This window comes from Entelurus aequoreus, linkage group LG04, assembly GCF_033978785.1.
Source record: "Entelurus aequoreus isolate RoL-2023_Sb linkage group LG04, RoL_Eaeq_v1.1, whole genome shotgun sequence".
Classification (NCBI taxonomy): domain Eukaryota; kingdom Metazoa; phylum Chordata; class Actinopteri; order Syngnathiformes; family Syngnathidae; genus Entelurus; species Entelurus aequoreus.
This window is the reverse complement of record NC_084734.1, coordinates 29,318,936-29,339,802: the sequence shown is the minus strand read 5'-3', so window position 1 is coordinate 29,339,802 and position 20,867 is coordinate 29,318,936. Positions and strand designations below refer to the sequence as shown.

The 20,867-nt window shown below is 42.3% G+C and overlaps 1 long non-coding RNA gene across 1 annotated transcript; it reads left to right on the top strand.

Annotated features, from left to right (window-relative positions):
* The first annotated feature begins 1,332 nt into the window (after window positions 1–1,332).
* LOC133647791 (uncharacterized) lies at window positions 1,333–17,079 on the top strand. The gene is made up of 3 exons (XR_009825777.1): window positions 1,333–1,453; window positions 16,587–16,762; window positions 16,849–17,079. It is a non-coding gene; the product is annotated as an uncharacterized LOC133647791 (long non-coding RNA).
* The last annotated feature ends 3,788 nt before the right edge of the window (window positions 17,080–20,867 follow it).

Below are 20,867 nucleotides of genomic sequence, written 5' to 3'. Positions count from 1 at the left end.
GATGCCAGCAACACGTGACAAAGAAGTTGGGAAAGGTGGCAAAAAATACTGATAAATTGAGGAATGCTCATCAACACTTATTTGGAACATCCATTCACAAACAAGGATGGGGCGAGGGTCACCACTTTGTCAACAAATGCGTGAGCAAATTGTTGAACAGTTTTAGAAAAACCTTTCTCAACCAGCTATTGCAAGGAATTTAGGGATTTCACCATCTACGGTCCGTAATATCATGAAAGGGTTCAGAGAATCTGGAGAAATCACTGCCCGTAATTAGCTAAGCCCGTGACCTTCGATCCCTCAAGCTGTACTGCATCAACAAGCGACATCAGTATGTAAAGGATATCACCACATGGGCTCAGGAACACATCAGAAACCCACTGTCAGTAACTACAGTTGGTCGCTACATATGTAAGTGCAAGTTAAAACTCTCTTATGCGAAGCGAAGACCGTTTATCAACAACACCCAGAAACGCCGTCGGCTTCGCTGGGCCTGAGCTCATCTAAGATGGACTGATACAAAGTGGAAAAGTGTTCTGTGGTCTGACGAGTCCACGTTTCAAATTGTTTTTGGAAACTGTGGACGTCGTGTCTTCCGGACCAAAGAGGAAAAGAACCATCCGGATTGTTATAGGCGCAAATTTGAAAAGCCAGCTTGCTTGCTTGCTTGCTTGCTGGCTCCTCTTCTGTTAGAAGATAGGGGTCCATCGTCCCTAAGAATGATGTGCTCTGTAGTGACTGTACAAGCCAATACGAGCTTTGAAGTTTCTGCCGCATATGGGACAGATCAGACCAGGTGGTAATATACATTTTGGCATGACTCTTCTTTCCAGTCTCCTCCTCCTTTTTTCAAGTATCATAGATGTTCTTTTTTTCCTCATACTTTGTCACTCCTTCACTGACTGCAGTTCTCCATGTTATTCTGTCTTTTGCTAGGTCTTCCCAGGATGTAGTATCTATTTCACATTGCTTCAAAGTCTTCTTTAAGCAATCCTTGTAGCGTTTTCACTGCCCGCCAACATTTCTTTTCCCTTCATTTAGCTGACAGTACAACATCTGTTTTGGCAGTCCGTCGTCATTCATCCGTACGACATGCCCTGTCCATCGTAGTTGGTATTTAACAATTGTACTCTCTACATGGAAGCATGGCCTGTTCAAGTACACTGATGTTTGTTCTCATATCTTGCCACTTAATATTCATCATCTGGCGTAGACATCGCTGTTGAAACCTTTCAAGTGCTGTGATGTGTCTTTGATATGCTGTCCATGCCTCTGAACCATATAGCAAAGTTGTTATAACAATTGCTCTGAACACTTTGATTTTTGTATCTAGCCTGATGTCATGAATTTGGAACACTCGAGTCTTAAGCTTTCCAAAGGCTGCAGCAGCTTGCCTGATTCTGTGATTGACTTCTGCATCAATGTTAGCATTTGAAGACATTATACTACCATGGTATGTGAAGCTTTCTACATTTTCAAGAGCCACTTCTTCTATCTTTATTGCTGGTGGTTGCAGGATGATGTCCTTAGGCGATGGTTGGTAGAGTACTTGTGTTTTCTTTGCATTTATTTTAAGTCCAAGTTGTGTGTATGCATAGTTAAATGCATCCAGTATTACTTGCAAATCTTCTGCACTCTGGGCTGCTATTGCATTATCATCTGCATATTGAAATTCTACCACTGTGGACCTTGAAACTTTTGTTCTGGCTTGCAGCTTCCTCAGGTTGAACAGTTTTCTATCTAGGCGAAATGCAATTTGAAATAGCTCAGCTGGTATTCGTGAATATGCAATGTGGATCACAACAGAGATAAAGACGGAGAACAGTGTTTTACTCCAGTTTTTACTTCAAAAGGAGCAGAATCATGGCCATTCCCAAGTACTGTAGTCGTCATATTGTCATGCATTAATCGGACTATACTGATGCATTTTGGAGGACATCCTGATCTTGCCAGTACTTCCCAAAGTAGTTCCCTGGAGACAGTGTCAAATGCTTTTGTGAGGTCAATAAACGCCATATAGAGGGGCCTATTTTGTTCAATGCATTTTTCTTGGAGTTGTCTCACTGAGAATATCATGTCAGTTGTTCCTCTGTTTGGTCTAAAGCCGGATTGAGATTCTGGGAGTATGTCCTCAGCAATGGTCTGAAGTCTTGTGTTGAGGATTCCTGACAGGACCTTACCGGCAGTACTGAGTAATGATATGCCTCTGTAATTGCCACATTCTGCTCTATCACCCTTTCCCTTGTATATCTTCACAATGTTGGCATTCTTTAGCTCTGGTGGTATTTCTTCCTCGCTCCAAATTTTTTGTATAATTTGATATGGATGTTCTTGTAGTTTGTTTCCACCATGCTTAAATATTTCAATTAGAATTCCGTCTGGGCCTGCCGCTTTGCCAGCTTTCATTCGTGAGATGGATTTCTTCATTTCTTCCAGGGTTGGTATGTCTCCTAGGTCCATTTTGATGGTCTGTTGGGGTATGGCATTGAGAACATCCCTGTTATAGACAGTTTGTTGGTTCAGCAGTTCTTCAAAATGCTCTCGCCACCGTGCATTGATTTCTTTGTTGGTCTTCAGAATGGTACCCCCGTCTTTGCTCTTGAGGGGCACCTGACCTTGTATAGATGGTCTATATATCTCTTTTGTCGCTGTAAAGAATGCCTTGCAATTGTTGTTATCAGCTAAGAGTTGTATTTCTTCAGCCTTTGACTGCCACCATTTATTTTTCATACCTCGCACCGTTCGTTGTACATCACTTTTGATTTCTTGATACTGATTTTTCTTTAAAATGGAGTTAGGGTCATTCTTAAGTTGTATGAAAGCTTCCCTTTTTCTATTCATGAGCTGTTGCAGTTCTGTGTTGTTTTGATCAAACCAGTCCTCATGTTTCCTGGTTTTGTATCCAATTGAGTTAACACATGCTTTTCTGATTGCTACCTTTAATTGCTCCCAGTGTTCTGTGATGTTTGTAGGGGATTTGTTGGGTATTGTTTCTTCCAGGTTTCTTTGTAGTTCCATGGCATGCTCATCTTCCTTTAGACATTCAACATTGTATTTTTTGCTGTGTGGTTTGTTGTGACATTTTCTTCGAGCCTTTAGTTTTAGCCTCATAACTGATGCAATCAATCTGTGATCTGACCAGCACTCATCTGCACCAGTTACAGCTCTGGTATGAAGCACATCTTGTTGGTCCCTCTTCCTCACTATAACATAGTCAATCAAGTGCCAGTGCTTTGATCTTGGGTGTTGCCAGGACACTTTGACGGAATTCCTTTGTCTAAAGATGGTGTTGGTAATTATCAAATTGTGTTCCGCACATTTGGTCAGAAGTAAGGCCCCATTTGCATTGGCCTTACCTACACCATTATGTCCAATTACACCCTCCCATATATTGTGATCTTTTCCAACTCTTGCATTGAAATCACCAAGAATAATAAGTTTATCGTGTTGTGGTGTTGTAGAGATGAGCTCATCAAACTCCGCATAGAAAGCCTCCTTAGTTTCTTCTTCAGCACCTAGAGTTGGGGCATATGCACTTATGAGAGTAGCATGTTGGTTGTGTTTTAGGCTGATTCTTAGAGTCATAAGTCTTTCATTTATACCTACGGGTTGTTCTGTTAGTTGACCAAGTAGTTCATTTCTAATGGCAAATCCTACCCCGTGTATTCTGGGTTGGTCTGCTGCTTTTCCTTTCCAAAAGAAAGTGTAGTTGCCCTGTTCTTCCCTCAAATGGCCTTCTTCCGCTCTCCTGGTCTCTTGGAGAGCAACAATATCAAAATTTAACTTCTGAAGTTCTCTTGCCACAAAAGATGTTCTTCTCTCTGGTCTGTCTGACTTTTCGTTGTCCATTAACGTTCGTATATTCCAAGTTCCAAGTTTCATATTTTTGTACATATCCTTCTTTTTCCTACCGCTTGGGTGGTGCTCCCCTGGGCGCGGCGTCCCAGGCAGAGTAGACGAAGTGAAACTATGTTTAGGGCACCTTTTCTAGCCCCCTCCCAAAATTGGGTGAGCAGAGTGGATCCTAAATAGGACTGCTCAGTTAGAACACCGCTGACCAACTTGCTTCTTCACTTCGAATCCAGAAGCAAGAACGACATTATAGCAAAATGTTCCCGCTGTACGTGTCAATTCTGACTAGGGGCTCCCAGCCTCACGAGCCTGCCCCCATTGCCAATCCTTGATCGCCGACAGACTTGTAGTGTGGTATGATGATGTAGATTACATAAATGAGATGAGATGAGGTGAGGTGATGGACGCCTGCGCGTGATTTTTTTTTTAATGTATCTGAAGTTGCGCTTCGTCAAACACACAGCACTTGGCAGATTAAGAAGTGGACTCCGTGGCATGGAGAACCAAGACAAACGGCACTTCTATAGTCTGTTGCAGCCTTCATCCGCCCTCACAGTTGCCTGTTCAGCCGTTGAGGTCTTGTTTTCTGTTAGGGTTGTCTCCCTTGTGTAGCTCCTTCTCCCAAACTTTTCATCATGACTAGTTTACTCCTGGTAGATGGGTTTCTTGGGTCCTGGGGGTAGTCATGCTTAAAGTTTGGTGTACTGGAACTTGCTAGATGGCCGTTGGCACTCTTGTGCTCATCCGCCCTTTGACAGATGTTGTTTTTGTTCTGCTGGGTGTCTAGCCACCCTCCCCATCAAGGGAGCCAGTTTAGTCGCCGACGACTCGACCATGGAACAGGTAGTACCAGTTTACATGTTACCAGTAGCACTCTCTTGAGCGACCTGACTGTAAAGCCAGCATCTGTGATGGTATGGGGGTGTATTAGTGCCCAAGACATGGGTAACTTACACATCTGTGAAGGCGCCATTAATGCTGAAAGGTACATACAGGTTTTGGAGCAACATATGTTGCCATCCAAGCAACGTTACCATGGACGCCCCTGCTTATTTCAGCAAGACAATGCCAAGCCACGTGTTACATCAACGTGGCTTCATATTAAAAGAGTGCGGGTACTAGACTGGCCTGCCTGTAGTCCAGACCTGTCTCCCATTGAAAATGTGTGGCGCATTATGAAGCCTAAAATACCACAACGGAGACCCCCGGACTGTTGAACAACTTAAGCTGTACATCAAGCAAGAATGGGAAATAATTCCACCTGAGAAGCTTAAAAAATGTGTCTCCTCAGTTCCCAAACGTTTACTGAGTGTTGTTAAAAGGAAAGGCCATGTAACACAGTGGTGAACATGCCCTTTCCCAACTACTTTGGCACGTGTTACAGCCATGAAATTCTAAGTTAATTATTATTTGCAAAAAAAAATAAAGTTTATGAGTTTGAACATCAAATATGTTGTCTTTGTAGCATAGTCAAATGAATATGGGTTGAAAATGATTTGACAAATCATTGTATTCCGTTTATATTTACATCCAACACAATTTCCCAACTCATATGGAAACGGGGTTTGTATATTCAATTGAATAGACTGCAAAGACAATATATTTAATGTTCGAACTGAGAAATGTATTTTATTTTTTTTGCAAATAATCATTAACTTAGAATTTAATGGCAGCAACACATTGCAAAAAAGTTGGCACAGGGGAATTTTACCACTGTGTTACATGGCCTTTCCTTTTAACAACACTCAGTAAATGTTTGGGAACTGAGGAGACCAATTTTTGAAGCTTTTCAGGTGGAATTCTTTCCCATTCTTGCTTGATGTACAGCTTAAGTTGTTCAACATTCCGGGGTCTCCGTTGTGGTATTTTACGCTTCATATTGCGCCACACATTTTCAATGGGAGACGGGTCTGGACTACAGGCAGGCCAGTCTAGTACCCGCACTCTTTTACTATGAAGCCACGTTGATGTAACACGTGGCTTGGCATTGTCTTGCTGAAATAAGCAGGGGCGTCCATGGTAACGTTGCTTGAATGGCAACATATGTTGCTCCAAAACCTGTATGTACCTTTCAGCATTAATGGTGCCTTCACAGATGTGTAAGTTACCCATGTCTTGGGCACTAATACACCCCCATACCATCACAGATGCTGGCGTTTGAGCTTTGCGCCTAGAACAATCCGGATGGTTCTTTTCCTCTTTGGTCCGAAGGACACGGCTTCCACAGTTTCCAAAAACAATTTAAAATGTGGACTCGTCAGACCACAGAACACTTTTCCACTTTGCATCAGTCCATGTTAGATGAGCTCTGGCCCAGCTGTTTCTGGGTGTTGTTGATAAATGGCTTTCGCTTTGCATTGTAGAGTTTTAACTTGCACTTACAGATGTAGTGACAAACAGTAGTTACTGACAGTGGTTTTCTGAAGTGTTCCTGAGCCCATGTGGTGATATCCTTTGCACACTGGTGTCACTTTTTGATGCAGTATCGCCTGAGGGACCGAAGGTCACGGGCATTCAGTGTTGGTTTTCATCATTGCTGCTTACCTGCAGTGATTTCTCCAGATTCTCTGAATCTTTTGATGATATAATGGACCATAGATGGTGAAATCCCTAAATTCCTTGCAATAGCTGGTTGAGAAATGTTGTTCTTAAACAATTTGCTTAAGCATTTGTTCACAAAGTGGTGACCGTCGCCCCATCCTTGTTTGTGAATGACTGAGCATTTCATGGAAGTTGCTTTTATACCCAATCATGGCACCCACCTGTTCCCAATTAGCCTGTTCACCTGTGGGATGTTCCAAATAAGTGTTTCATCAAATTCAAAATGAGCTAATATTTGCAAAAAATAACGTTTTCCAGTTCAAATGTTAAGTATCTTGTCTTTGCAGTCTATTCAATTGAATATAGGTTGAAAATGATTTGCAAATCATCGTATTCTGTTTTTATTTGCGATTTACACAACGTGCCAACTTTATTGGTTTTGGGTTTTGCATATAAATGTACAACAACACATTGGCTGATTCACTGCGACGAAAACTAATCAGAAGTGCAAATAGCGGATTTTATTGAAGCAGACATCATTGTTTACATCCAGAGCAGCCATCTTTGAAACCAACTCGGGGGTGGTGAGAATGATCCAATTTTCCAAATCGGAAATCCGACCTCCAGGGACATTCCAGTTGAAAATCCGACTAGGAACTCGTAAATTCCGACTTCCCAGCACAAATGGAACGCACCTTTTTTCACGTGCCTCCACTACAACTGCGTCTTCTCCCCATCGGCCATGACAGATACAGTATAAGTTAGAACTAGATGCTATTTTGTATTAAAAATGGCAACAGTGGAGGATGCATGTGCATGTAGGAGCCAGTCTTCCACAAACAGGAGAAAAGAGAAAAGGAAGGAACTTATTGACTCGCGCAAAGTTCTTCGAGTGAATCTCTACCATATATGGAGATATCCGCTGAGGTCACAAATTGGGACAAAAAACAGCTAGTTTGGAGAAAGTATAAAGAAAAGCCAAGGTTTTTTAGAAATATTTTCTCCATACCTCCATTGTTTGCGTTCAAATTTCTGCGACTTTTGCAGGTACCAATAGGTAAGAGAGGATGGTTGTGGGGGTGGGGGACGTGGCCTGCGGGCCTGCAGCGGAACGGGGTGTGCCAGGACCGGCCTCGAAGACAGCAACAGGTGCATAGATGGCCCAGGTGGGCCTTGTTGTCTAATCACCTGTCGCTTTTATTAGCAGCAGCCGTGACGAGACGAGTAGTTGGAGTTGGAGGTGCTGCAGAGAGACACAGACGCAGAAAAGACACTTTGCTGAAAAGCAAAAGACATTGCACTATTTGAGGAAAATAAAACAGTGTTATACCCAGAATTCCGGGCTCTCCTGGCAGTGTGTGGTGGTCTGAAGAACCCACTAGAGGGCAACCTCTACAATGGTTTTGCATACTATGTCCCCGTCAAGGCAGCTTTATCAATAGGACTGGGCTGGCTCATTGATTTACCTCTTTTGTGTGCACCTCCATCCTGCACTGTTTTTCTTTGTTCTGCCTTTTTTTTGACTCACCCGCGGTTCATTGTTTTTGTTCCCCCTTTATAAAAGGGCTTTTTACCTACACTCCATTCCCAGTCTCTGCATCCTGGGGTCAAGAGCAACATGAAACGTTACAATTAAGTTCTAGTGTTTCCCATACATTCATTCACCTCAAATACATTTAGAGCTGCAACAAGTACACAAAATTATTAAAATTGTATTTTCAATATTTTGCAATACAGGAAAGTAAGACTTAACTTTCCAGGTGGTATATGTGCTGCATTTTCCTTGCAATCATGTTCTACAAAACATTGACTACTGTACGTTATTTTTCTTTATAAATTGGATTTTAAAGTTTGAGCAACACTGAGAGCAGCAGACTGGCCAAGTAGTTAGTGGTCAATATATAACGGGCTTGCATCGCTGTGTTATTCCTGACCCCGAGATGCGGAAACAGGAGAAAGCGTGCAGGGAAACATTTATTTTTTTGACAAAAACTAGTGCAACAGGGAAGTGCACGGGAAGCATATACTGTAAGGAAAGCTATGCAGCATGGACGCAAAGAAAGCAATGATAAATGAAAATAATTATCCTACCCCGACTGAGAAGCCAGGCTGGCATACAAACCCTTCTGATTAGTGATCAGAGGCAGTTGAGTCTCCTGATCACTAATCGTAGGAAGGTGGCTCCAGCCAGAGGAGGCTGACAATAAGGAAAACAGCCATAAGAGCAATGGGCAGGAACCAAATACCAACACAGAAGAAAACACACACAAGTCCAACATGTCATAAGCTATCATGACACAATATTCCTTTCCACAGTTTGCCTTCTATATTTCTGTAAGCAGAAATGTATTTGTTGTTTTATATTAGTTTTGTACAGTGAAAATGTAATTTGTTAAAGGTTTGTACAAGTTTAAAACAATGCTAATTTCTGTTAGCCTGTGAACTGGCTTCGTATTGCATGTTAGCATTATGCTAACATCATAAGAGCCAACCTTTACCCCTAATTATTGCTTTTTTCAGTTTATTCCAAACTGTCTGGTTTGTTACTGACAGTTTGGTTATGTTTGGGTTTTCCTCGGTTTGTGTGTTTATTTCCTGTCAGCGCTCTTATCTTGGTTCCATTTCCTGCAGGTCTCCCTGAGCGCTTGTTTCCCTCACCTGTCCCTGATTGGCAGCCTGGCACACCTGGTTGCAGTTGCCAATCAGGCTACTATTTATGCCTGCCTCACCCTCCAGTCAGGGCTCGATGATTGTTTCCTGTAACCTGTTATTCTAGTTCCTGGTTCCTGTTGGCTATTTACTGTTTTCCTGGTTCCTGTTTCCCCTGCATTTCCTTTTCTCATTAAAGTCATGTTTTCCTGCGCTACGCCTGCCATCTCTGCATCTCGGGGTTAAAGATGGACAGCAGTCCCTGACACAAACGGTATTGTTCTTTTAACGTGATTACTACACGTGTACTTCATGTTTACTTTCCTTTGTGTGTTACAAAAACTTAATTGTGTTGAATATTAAACAAACTCAAGTTGTATTTTTTATTTTTCAATTAAAAGATGACAACGTTTACCTTTGTGCTTCACTAAAATCCAACATTCAGATAGGGCAGAAATATACATTTAAATAAACCAGGGGTCCACAAAGTGTGTACAATGTGTTAAATAGTAATCATGAAATAAGCATTACCAATTGAAAAATAGAGCAAATTGATACAACAACAAAAATATATATATGGATACTAAATAACTAAAAACACCGATTTTGTCATGACGTGTCAACATTTTGTATATTGTTTTCCTGTTTCGGTTTCCTTCCTTTCAGCGACTTCCTGCTATGAGCGCTGACTGTTTGCACCTGCCTCTGGTCAGGAGACTCACCTGCCTAATAAGAAGGGTTTATAGGCCAGCCTTACTTCTCAGACAGGGTGGATCATTTCCATTGTCATTGCTTTATACTTCCATGCTGCATTGCTTTCTATTTGTTCCACAACTGCACAAGTGTTGAATATTAAATTAAACTATTTCACCGCACGCTATCTCCTGTCTCTGCATCTTGGAGTCACAACTACCGTTCAGTGGAAGGCTCAGACTCCCGAATTGCAACACGGAACGACACAGGAAGTTCTTCATACCGACAGCCATCAGACTGTACAATGCATATACTGTACTTGAATGTATAATAGACTGTATTTATATTATTTACACGTGAATAATGCTGTATAATAGACAGTGTTGGGTTAGTTACTGAAAACCAGTAAGTAGTTACAGTTATTAGTTACTTTATTTCAAAAGTAGCTGAGTTACTAACTCAGTTACTTATACCAAAAAGTAATGTGTTACTGTGAAAAGTAACTTTTTTTAAAAGCTCCCATTAATGCCCTTTTAGCCTTCATTTCAGTACTGTTATTGCACTGGAGAATAATACAAAGTGTTGATCAACTTGACATGCATTTGCATCACTGAAGTCTGCTAAGCAATGTGCTCTACATACAACACACAAAAACAAAGATATGTTTCAAAGGGCCAATTAATTTCAGGCCAGAACATTTTGACAAAACTATTTTAAATAGCTGCAACATAACATACATGAGTAACAAACAGCATAATAATGTTATGTCTAGGCGTAAATGAGGACTCAGATGCAGAGGAGTAACAATTGACTCAGACCTTTATTTAGATAATTCCTTGCTATCTCTAGGACAGAGTGATTAAAGAAAGTGGCTACAAAATCTATCTATGATATATTCAAGCACCTATAGGGTATTAGCATAGTACATAAGGCAATAAACAGAAAATCACTCCATAAGGAGGAACAGGCAATAGCCAAAAAGTTCTATATGAGTCGAATACACAAAAAAACCAACAATCTATAATAATCTACAAAAAGGAAATTCACTCATGCTAAAAAGTCGACGCTATAAACAGAAAGTATGTATAAAGTATTTGAGAAGCCTGAAAACTAAAAGCACCCCAGAAGGAGGAAAAAAGGAAGACAAGGCACTATGAAAATTGATACAAAAAGACTTGACCAAAAAACTTAGCAAAAGAAAATCACTCTCTCAGAGGGAACAAAGGAATCAATAAACAAAGCGAGACAATACTTATCAAACTTGGTTGATGGCTGTGAACAAGGCTGTGGACAAGGCTGGAGGTACGTAGCAAGACGATATACTCTGGCAACAAGACTTCTTCTTCTTCTTCTTGTGGCTTTCCGGCAGACTAGACGCCCATCGGCGTATTGCTGCCTCCCACAGTTCAGTTCAGGTATTACCACAGCTTATGCAGTTACACTTTCTGGTGCAGGCCAGTATTCCACAGGTAGTCCATGACTGCTTTCATCACTGCACTTTGATGTTCCTCAGGGTTCAGAATAATCCTCAGTGAGATGCAGGGCAACCCTGCATCTAGTAATGCAGCAAAAAGCTCTCTCCTCTCTGTTGTGTATATAGGACACTCCATAAAAACATGCTGCACAGTTTCTTCTGTCCCACATTCACACAGTCCATTTTCATGTTTCCCAATACGGGCCAGTCCCCCTGCAAGGCCACAGTGTCCAAATCTCAGCCGTGTCATAATGACTTGCTCCCTTCTGTTTCCCAGGGTGATGCTTCCTCCCCTAACACTATTTTGAATATTAAAATAAAACCTTCCTCTTGTTTCCCCCTCCCATTCTCTTTGCCACCTGATATTTAACTCCTCCTTTATTATGGAGCGGTACTCTGAAATACCCAGGGCGACGCCCACATCCACCTCCTCCCTGCTCAGGGCCTCTTTGGCAGCACCATCAGCAGCCTCGTTGCCCTCAACCCCCACATGAGCTGGAACCCACATGAAACCCACTCTACTTCCAGCTTGGTTTACTCTGTAGAGTGCGGTCAGCAGCTCACAGACCAGATCTGGTCTGACCTGTGACCTCCCCCCCTGCAGAGCCATCAGCGCAGCCGCAGAGTCCGAGCAGATAACTGCCTGCTGCGGTCTCACCTCCTCAACCCAATTTACTGCCCATATCAACGCCACCATTTCTGCCGTAAAGACTGAAACCCCATTTGGCAGCCGTCTGCTCTGGGTGATCTGCAGGCAGGGAATGTGAACTGCAAACCCCACCCTTTTACTATTTGGGTCCATGGAGCCATCTGTATAGATCTGCACATGGTCTGCCCATTCCTGCTGCATCCTCTCCCTCACCAACTCATCTGGGTCTCCACTACCCTTCTCCCTCTTCCTCTCTGCTATCGTGAAGTCAACCTCCACACTTGGTAGCAGCCATGGTGGAACAGAAGGCCAGACCACAGCCGTACCCCTGCGCACCCCACTCAAGCCGAGCTCTTCTTCCTCTGCTCTGATTTTATGGACAAAACTCCTGCTTTCCCCACCTCCCAGTTCCCAGCACTCCTCCAGCAGCTGCTTGCCTGGATGGACTTGGTCATGCCCATATAGTTTAGCTATGTGGTGTAAGGCCAGCTTCCTTCTCCTTAAACTTAGGGGTATCTCTCCCATCTCCACCAGCAAAGCTGGGATTGGAGTTGTGCAAAAAGCCCCACTACATACTCTTAACGCTTTTGCCTGCACCCTATCCAGTGCTGCTAGGTTTGTTTTGGCTGCAGCCCCATATGCCAGGCACCCATAATCAAAAGCTGAGCGAATCATGGCTCTGTAAATCATTATTTGTGTGTCTCTGTTTGCTCCCCACGTACTCCCAGCAAGGCATCTCATCACATTTATCACCTTTTCACATTTCCTCACTATTTTTTCTATATGTTTTTTCCACGTTAACCTCTCTTCAAAAATAACTCCTAGGAATTTAAACTCTTTGACTCGCTCTAAGGGCTTGCCATAGATATTCAGCCCCAGGTTTTCAGTCTTCCTTTTGTTTGTAAAAATAACAAATTTTGACTTTTCCACAGATATTTTGAACCCCCACTTCTCAGCCCAGGCCACTACTCTATCCAGTGCCCCTTGTATCTTCCCTGTTATAAACTTAATATTCCGCCCTCTTTTCCAAATTGCGCCATCATCAGCGATCAATGATAGCCCAAAGCCTGCCCCCACCTCCTGGAACATGTCATTAATCATCAAGTTAAATAGTACTGGGCTTATAACACTCCCTTGAGGAGTACCATTATCTATCCCCACTGTTTCAGAAAATGCCCCCCCGACTCTGACCTGTATGGTCCTGTTTTGCAGAAACGCCCTGATCCAGTTCAGCATCCGCCCTCGTATTCCAGCATTAAACAGCTTCACCCCCAACCCCTCTTTCCACAACATGTCATATGCCTTTTCAATGTCGAGAAAAACTGCGACCACTGATTCTTTGTTGGCCTTAGCTTTCCTTATGTCTAGGTCAAGCGCAAGCACAGAGTCCATCGTTCCCCTCCCTAATCTAAAGCCACTCTGGATTGGTGCAAGCCATCCTTGCTTCTCTAATTTATATGTAAGCCGATCTGTCACTATTCGCTCCATAATTTTACACAACACAGCCGTGAGTGCAATTGGCCTATAGGAGCCTGGCTTTGCAGCTTCCTTTCCTGGCTTTAGAATAGGGATGACAACTGCATGCCTCCATGCCACAGGGATGACGCCTTCATCCCATACTGTATTGATGAGTGCTAGTATCTCATACAGCACCATGTCATCCAACTGCTTAAAGATTTCATATCCTAGTCCATCTTTCCCTGGAGCTGTTTTACGCCCTCTTTGGATTGCTCTCCGTAATTCCTTCAGAGAAAAGTTTAAATTACTGGGGTCAGAATTATCCTGATTCACCTCAAGTTTGTACATTTGGTTTCTTATTACCTCATTTCGTTTAACAATACCCTCCTCTCCAATGTTTACCCCACTATGTACTTCTTGGAATTTTTTCACACACATGCTGGCTTTTTGACTGTCATTTGTAGCAACCACCCCCCCTTCTTCTAGGACTGGGATGCTTCTCCCCTTAACAATCCCTGACATTCGCCGGATCACTGCCCACACCTCCCCTACTGGTGTGTCCTCCCCCAGCCTTCCGCAGTAATTCCTCCAACACTCTCTTTTGGCCGTTTTAATAACCCTCCTGGCCTTGGCTCTTAACCGCTTGTATTCTATAGCATTTTCCTGCACTGGGTACCTCCTTAGCACACTATAGGCTTTATTTCTTTCCCTCACTGCCTCATCGCACATTTTATTCCACCATGGCACAGCCTTACGTTTTACAGCTTTTTTCCTTGGGATGCAGCGGTTCATGTTATCACTTAACATACTGCACAGAGTATCATTCCACTCGTCAACTGTTCCGTCCTCTATCACACTGTCTATTCCCTCTATGCACCCCTCAACAAATTCAGCCCATTTTGCTTTATTATAGTTTAGTGGCCTCGGCCTAGTGTCTTCCTCCACTAGCAAGGGCTGGCCAAATCCCACCACTATTGGGAAATGGTCACTTCCCATAGGGGTTTCTTCCATGGTTTCCCACTTCCCTTTCCAAGCCAATTCTGGGGAAGCTATAGTTAAATCAATGCATGATACCCTCCCTGTTCTGATGTCAAACCTGGTTGGCCTCCCATCATTTAAACACACCAAACCATGCTTGTCCATCAGTTCCTCTATCACTTCCCCATTCCTATCCCTGTCTCTGCTTCCCCAGAGTGGATTGTGTGAATTAAAATCTCCCGCCCATATCACTGGAGTTCCCACCTCCTCTGCTACTTTATCCAATTCATCTATTCTAAGTGGCAGGCATGGGTTATAGAAGTTAACAATATTCATCCTCCCTTGCTCCCCCCACACCCTCACTGCCAAACACTCCAGTGTGGTTGTTAACGCCACCTGCTGGTATTGCACCCCTGCCCTAACAAATATTGCACATCCCCCCCCTGTCCCTTCTTTACGATCTTTCCGCAAACACTCATAGCCTGGTACAGCAAAATCTAGGCACGGCTTTAGCCATGTTTCTTGTACACAGATCAAATCAGGCTTATCCTCACCAGTATGCACATTCTTTTTTAGCTCTTGACCATTGGCAACTAAACTCCTTGCATTCCACTGCAGGATATTGAACATGGAAATGATCTTACTGATCATGTTCATCCCATGTTGCATCCATCTCATTTCCCTCTGTCTCACTCTGCTGTGGCTTAGGAGCCTTTACTTGACTATCTTTCATGTACCTATGTAGTTCTGTGGGGTCATACGCTCCCAGTCCCAAAAACCTTCCCGCCGCCTCAACCACTGCCCTCATGATGTCTGACCTGCTAAGGTCCTTGCCCTGCTTAGGAGGCCTAGTGGCGTACACCACGTCAACCATAAATGCCAATAGACTCTCTTTTTTCACCACAATTGAATCATCTGGTACGGAGGGGGTGTGGCAACTGGTGGAAGGGCCAGGGCTCTGGGAGCATGAACCCACAAACACAGACACATTTTCACTTTTTCCCTCTACCTTCTTAAGTGCCTCTGCATAAGAAATCTTATGCTGCTCTTTAACATCTTGGACACGCTTTGCCTTCTCAAATTGTAGGCATCCCCGAAAGGACGCCATGTGCGTGCCCCCACAATTGCAGCATTTAGTGTCAGTAACATCGCATTCTAATAGATCATGTTCCCCCCCGCATTTTGTGCACCTTTGACTGCCGCGGCATGAGGCGGCTACATGGCCAAATCTTTGACACTTAAAGCATCTAAGCGGGGGCCGCTCATACTTTTTCACTTGAAAAGACAAACATCCAATGAAAACTCTGGGTGGCAGACTATCGCCATCAAACGTTAGTAACACAGGAGCATTTGAGTTCCCGTCACTCCGTGCTTTAACTGGCAACAAGACAGGGGAAGACAAGGACTATATACACATGAGTGAGGGTGACACAGGTGGGCACAATCAGACAATCAGGAGAGACCTCAGACCAGTGACACAGGAGGAAAGGCAAGTGGCCTGAAACGAGAGGAGGATTAGAATTTTCAAAATAAAACAGGAAGTTTGCCAGACAACCCCAAAACAGGACATCCCTCACCACGACGTGACAAATAACAACATAGCTGTAAACCTGGCTTCACCTAAGGAAGGCACACGTGACATACACAAAGCCTAACCAGGCAGATTTGAATTGTTGTTTTGGGCAGTAGACAGGATCTTTGATCCAAGACACAACTTACATTTAACTAAAATGTTTTTTTCTTTGTGCTCGACAAAAAAAACAAGTGAGAATATCTCCATGTTAAGACACTCGAGTCGAGTGTCGAGAGCTGCGGCTCCGTTGTTAGTAAACACAGACACGCCCCCCCCCCCCCCCCCCCACCCCTCCCCTCCCCACACCCACACCCACACCCAGACACACACAGAGCGCGCCTCCGGCTTGTGACACAAGAAGATTCAGAAGGACGACACTGCAGCGCTCCAATAAAACACACTCAGATCTTCTGTTTCTAGCCGATACTACATAAAAAATAACGTAAAATAACGCAGTAACGCATCATGTAGTAACGGTAACTGAGTTACTGAATATAAAAAATAACGCGTTAGATTACTAGTTACCACCGAAACTAACGAAACTTTGTAACGCGTTAGTCCCATCACTGATAATAGACTGTATTTATATTATTTGTCACACCGCGGTGAGGGAAGTCCAGTTTTGGGGTTGTCTGGCATACTTCCTGTCTTAGGTTGAAAAGCTAATTGTTACGGCTCAGACTCCTGCCAACGCCTCTCATCCGTCTGTGCGCACCTAGGGACACGCCCACGGGCGGGCACATCCAGGAGCGCGCCATGCGCGTCTCCGCCCCGCAGCAGCCGCCAGCTGCAAACGATCACCGGCATTCTGCACACCTGCACTTAATGAAGGACCTGCCTTCATAAGCTCGCAGAACCTGCCAGGCGGCGCCGGAGTATAGTCTTCCGTACCTGTGTAAGCATCCAGTGTCTGGCCATCCCGCGATCCCCTGCGACTTCCATGTTTCCGTTGTGTCTGATATTCCTGTTGTCTTCCCGCAGCGCTTCCCGTGTTCCCCTGTGATCCCTTGTTGTTCCCCTTGCTCCCCCGGACTGCCTTTTGGATTCTTGACCTCCCGCTTGGACACGTTCTTCTCTGACGCTTCTCTCTCGCCCCTGATCACCTGCCTGCCCCATGGACTTCCTCATCTCTCGTTCAACACTTTGGTAACACACACTTCAGCTAACTACACACATAGCCTTACACCACATACACTTTTGGATCTAGTTCACACTCCACTCTATTGTTTATTTGTATAGTTTGATTATTTTATATATATATATATATATATATATATATATATATATATATATATATATATATATATATATATATATATATATATATATATATATTTAATATGTATAATAAATCATTGTTCACACTTCCCCCTGGTGTATGTTTGCCGTCACCTCCCCTTAGTAAACCACAACACTAATCCTCCTCTCGTTTCAGGCCACTTGCCCTTCCTCCTGTGTCACTGGCAGTGTTGGGTTAGTTACTGAAAACCAGTAATGAGTTATAGTTACTAGGTACTTCATTTCAAAAGTAACTCAGTTACTAACTCAGTTGCTTACACCAAAAAGTAATGCGTTACTTTGAAAAGTAACTATTTAGTTACTTGTTTTTTTCTTTCCTTTTTTAAAAGCTCCCATTAATGCCCTTGTTGATCAACTTGACATGCATTTGCATCACTGAACTCTGCTAAGCAATGTGGTCTACATACAACACACAAACAATGTGGTCTACATACAACACACAAACAATGTGGTCTACATACAACACACAAACAATGTGGTCTACATACAACACACAAACAATGTGGTCCACATACAACACACAAACAATGTGGTCTACATACAACACACAAACAATGTGGTCTACATACAACACACAAACAATGTGGTCTACATACAACACACAAACAATGTGGTCTACATACAACACACAAACAATGTGGTCTACATACAACACACAAACAATGTGGTCCACATACAACACACAAACAATGTGGTCTACATACAACACACAAACAATGTGGTCTACATACAACACACAAACAATGTGGTCTACATACAACACACAAACAATGTGGTCTACATACAACACACAAACAATGTGGTCTACATACAACACACAAACAATGTGGTCTACATACAACACACAAACAATGTGGTCTACATACAACACACAAACAATGCGGTCTACATACAATACACAAACAATGTGGTCTACATACAACACACAAACAATGTGGTCTACATACAACACACAAACAATGTGGTCTACATACAACACACAAACAATGTGGTCCACATACAACACACAAACAATGTGGTCTACATACAACACACAAACAATGTGGTCTACATACAACACACAAACAATGTGGTCTACATACAACACACAAACAATGTGGTCTACATACAACACACAAACAATGTGGTCTACATACAACACACAAACAATGTGGTCTACATACAACACACAAACAATGTGGTCTACATACAACACACAAACAATGTGGTCTACATACAACACACAAAGACAAAGATATGTTACAAAGGCCAATTTGTTTCTGGCCAGAACAAATTGACAAACTATTTTAAATAGCTGCAACATAATGGCACTTTAACTTTAACTTTAAGTAGATAGGATCTTTGATCCAAGACACAACTTACATTTAACTAAAATGTTATTTTCTTTGTGCTCGACAAAAGAAAAGTATTGAGAATTTCTCCTTGTTAAAAAACTCGACTTCTGGCTTCGCCATGATGTCTTGTTAGTTGTTATGATAGTAGCGTGTGTGTGTGTGCGTGCGTGTGTGTGTATGTGTGTGGCCCTTTAAGATATGACAACATGTGAGGTGAGGTGACGTCAGTGAGTGAGTGGGCGAGAGAGATGAGCGAGCGGCGACAGTGAGTGCGTGCAGGTGCTCTGGCTTGGTGGATGGCTGCGTCCAATAAAGTCACAAAGTTGCAACAAACCGCCGGCCTCGTCATTCACCCTCAGCTGTAAAGACCACTTCCGGGTAAAGTGAAGGTTGTTAGCCCCGAAGGAACGTCTCCCCTGCGCTCCGTAGTTGAGGAGCGCAGGGGAGCCCCCCCCCCACCCACAGAAAGCATGTACGCCTTTTCTTTTCCACCGCAGCGCTGCCACAAAACACACTCAGATGTTCTTTTTCTAGCCGATACTACATAAAAAATAACGTACAATAACGCAGTAACGCATCATGTAGTAACGGTAACTGAGTTACTGAATATAAAAAATAACGCGTTACTTTGTTAGTCCCAACACTGGTCACTGGTCTGATTGCCTGATTGTGCCCACCTGTGTCACCCTCCCTCATGTGTGTGTAAAGCCCTCGTCTTCCCCTGTCTTGTTGCCAGAGTATATCATCTTGTCATGTACCTCCAGCCTTGTCCACAGTCTTGACCCAAATTGTTAAGTATTGCCACGCCTTATTTATTGATTTCTTTGTACCCTCTGCGGAGGAGTGATTTTGATTTGTTAAAGTTTTTTGGTCAGTTATTTTGAGCTAATTTCATAATGCTTTGCCTTCCTTTTTTCCTCCTCTTGGAGCACTTTAGTTTGTAGTTTTCTTAGCTCTTCATAGCGTTCTTTCTGTTTATAGCTTCTTGTCTCATCCTCTGCATGAGCGATTTTCCTTTTGTGTAGTTTATCATAGATTGTTGTTTTTTCGTTATTAGGTCAGTTTAGAATTTTGCTATTGCCTTTTTTCCTCCCTATGGAGTGATTTTCCGTTTATTGTTATATGCCCTATGCTATGTATCAAGTATAGAGTTTGTAGCCATTGTGTTTAAATCACTCTGTCTAAAGAGAGATCAAAGAAACTGCTGAAATAAAGCGTGTGTCAATCGTCCCCCTTCTGCACCTGAGTCCTCATTCTCACCAAGGCTTAACATTATTCACATGAGAATAATGCTGTATAATATACTGTATTTATAGTATTCACATGTGAATAATGCTGTATAATAGACTGTATTTATAGTATTCACATGTGAATAATGCTGTATAATAGACTGTATTTATAGTATTCACATGTGAATAATGCTGTATAATAGACTGTATTTATAGTATTCACATGTGAATAATGCTGTATAATAGACTTTATTTATATTGTTCACATGTGAATAATGCTGTATAATAGACTGTATTTATAGTATTCACAGGTGAATAATGCTGTATAATAGACTGTATTTATATTATTCACGTGTGAATAATGCTGTATAATAGACTGTATTTATATTATTCACATGTAAAAAATACCCAAGTGTTTATTGTTTATTGTGAGCGAACTGTGGTGCTGAATTTCCCCCAGGGATCAATAAAGTACTTTCTATTCTATTCTATTCTATTCTATTATATTCTATTCTACCACAGCAAAGCACAAACGGAACACCTTTCTTTAAATCTATGTAACATTTTGTTTGACCTTTTTCAGGAAAATACATGCATCTCAGCCCGTTATACGATGATGTCATTATTGTTATATGCCCTATGCTATGTATATTTTGTTACTCTAGTGTATCAAGTATAGAGTTTGTAGCCATTGTGTTTAAATCACTCTGTCTAAAGAGAGATCAAAGAAACTGCTGAAATAAAGCGTGTGTCAATCGTCCCCCTTCTGCACCTGAGTCCTCATTCTTGCCAAGGCTTAACATTATTCACATGTGAATAATGCTGTATAATATACTGTATTTATATTATTCACATGTGAATAATGCTGTATAATAGACTGTATTTATATTACTCACATGTGAATAATGCTGTATAATAGACTGTATTTATATTATTCACATGTGAATAATGCTGTATAATAGACTGTATTTATATTATTCACATGTGAATAATGCTGTATAATAGACTGTATTTATAGTATTCACATGTGAATAATGCCTTATAATAGACTGTATTTATATTATTCACATGTAAAAAATACCCAAGTGTTTATTGTTTATTGTGAGCGAACTGTTGTGCAGAATTTCCCCCAGGGATC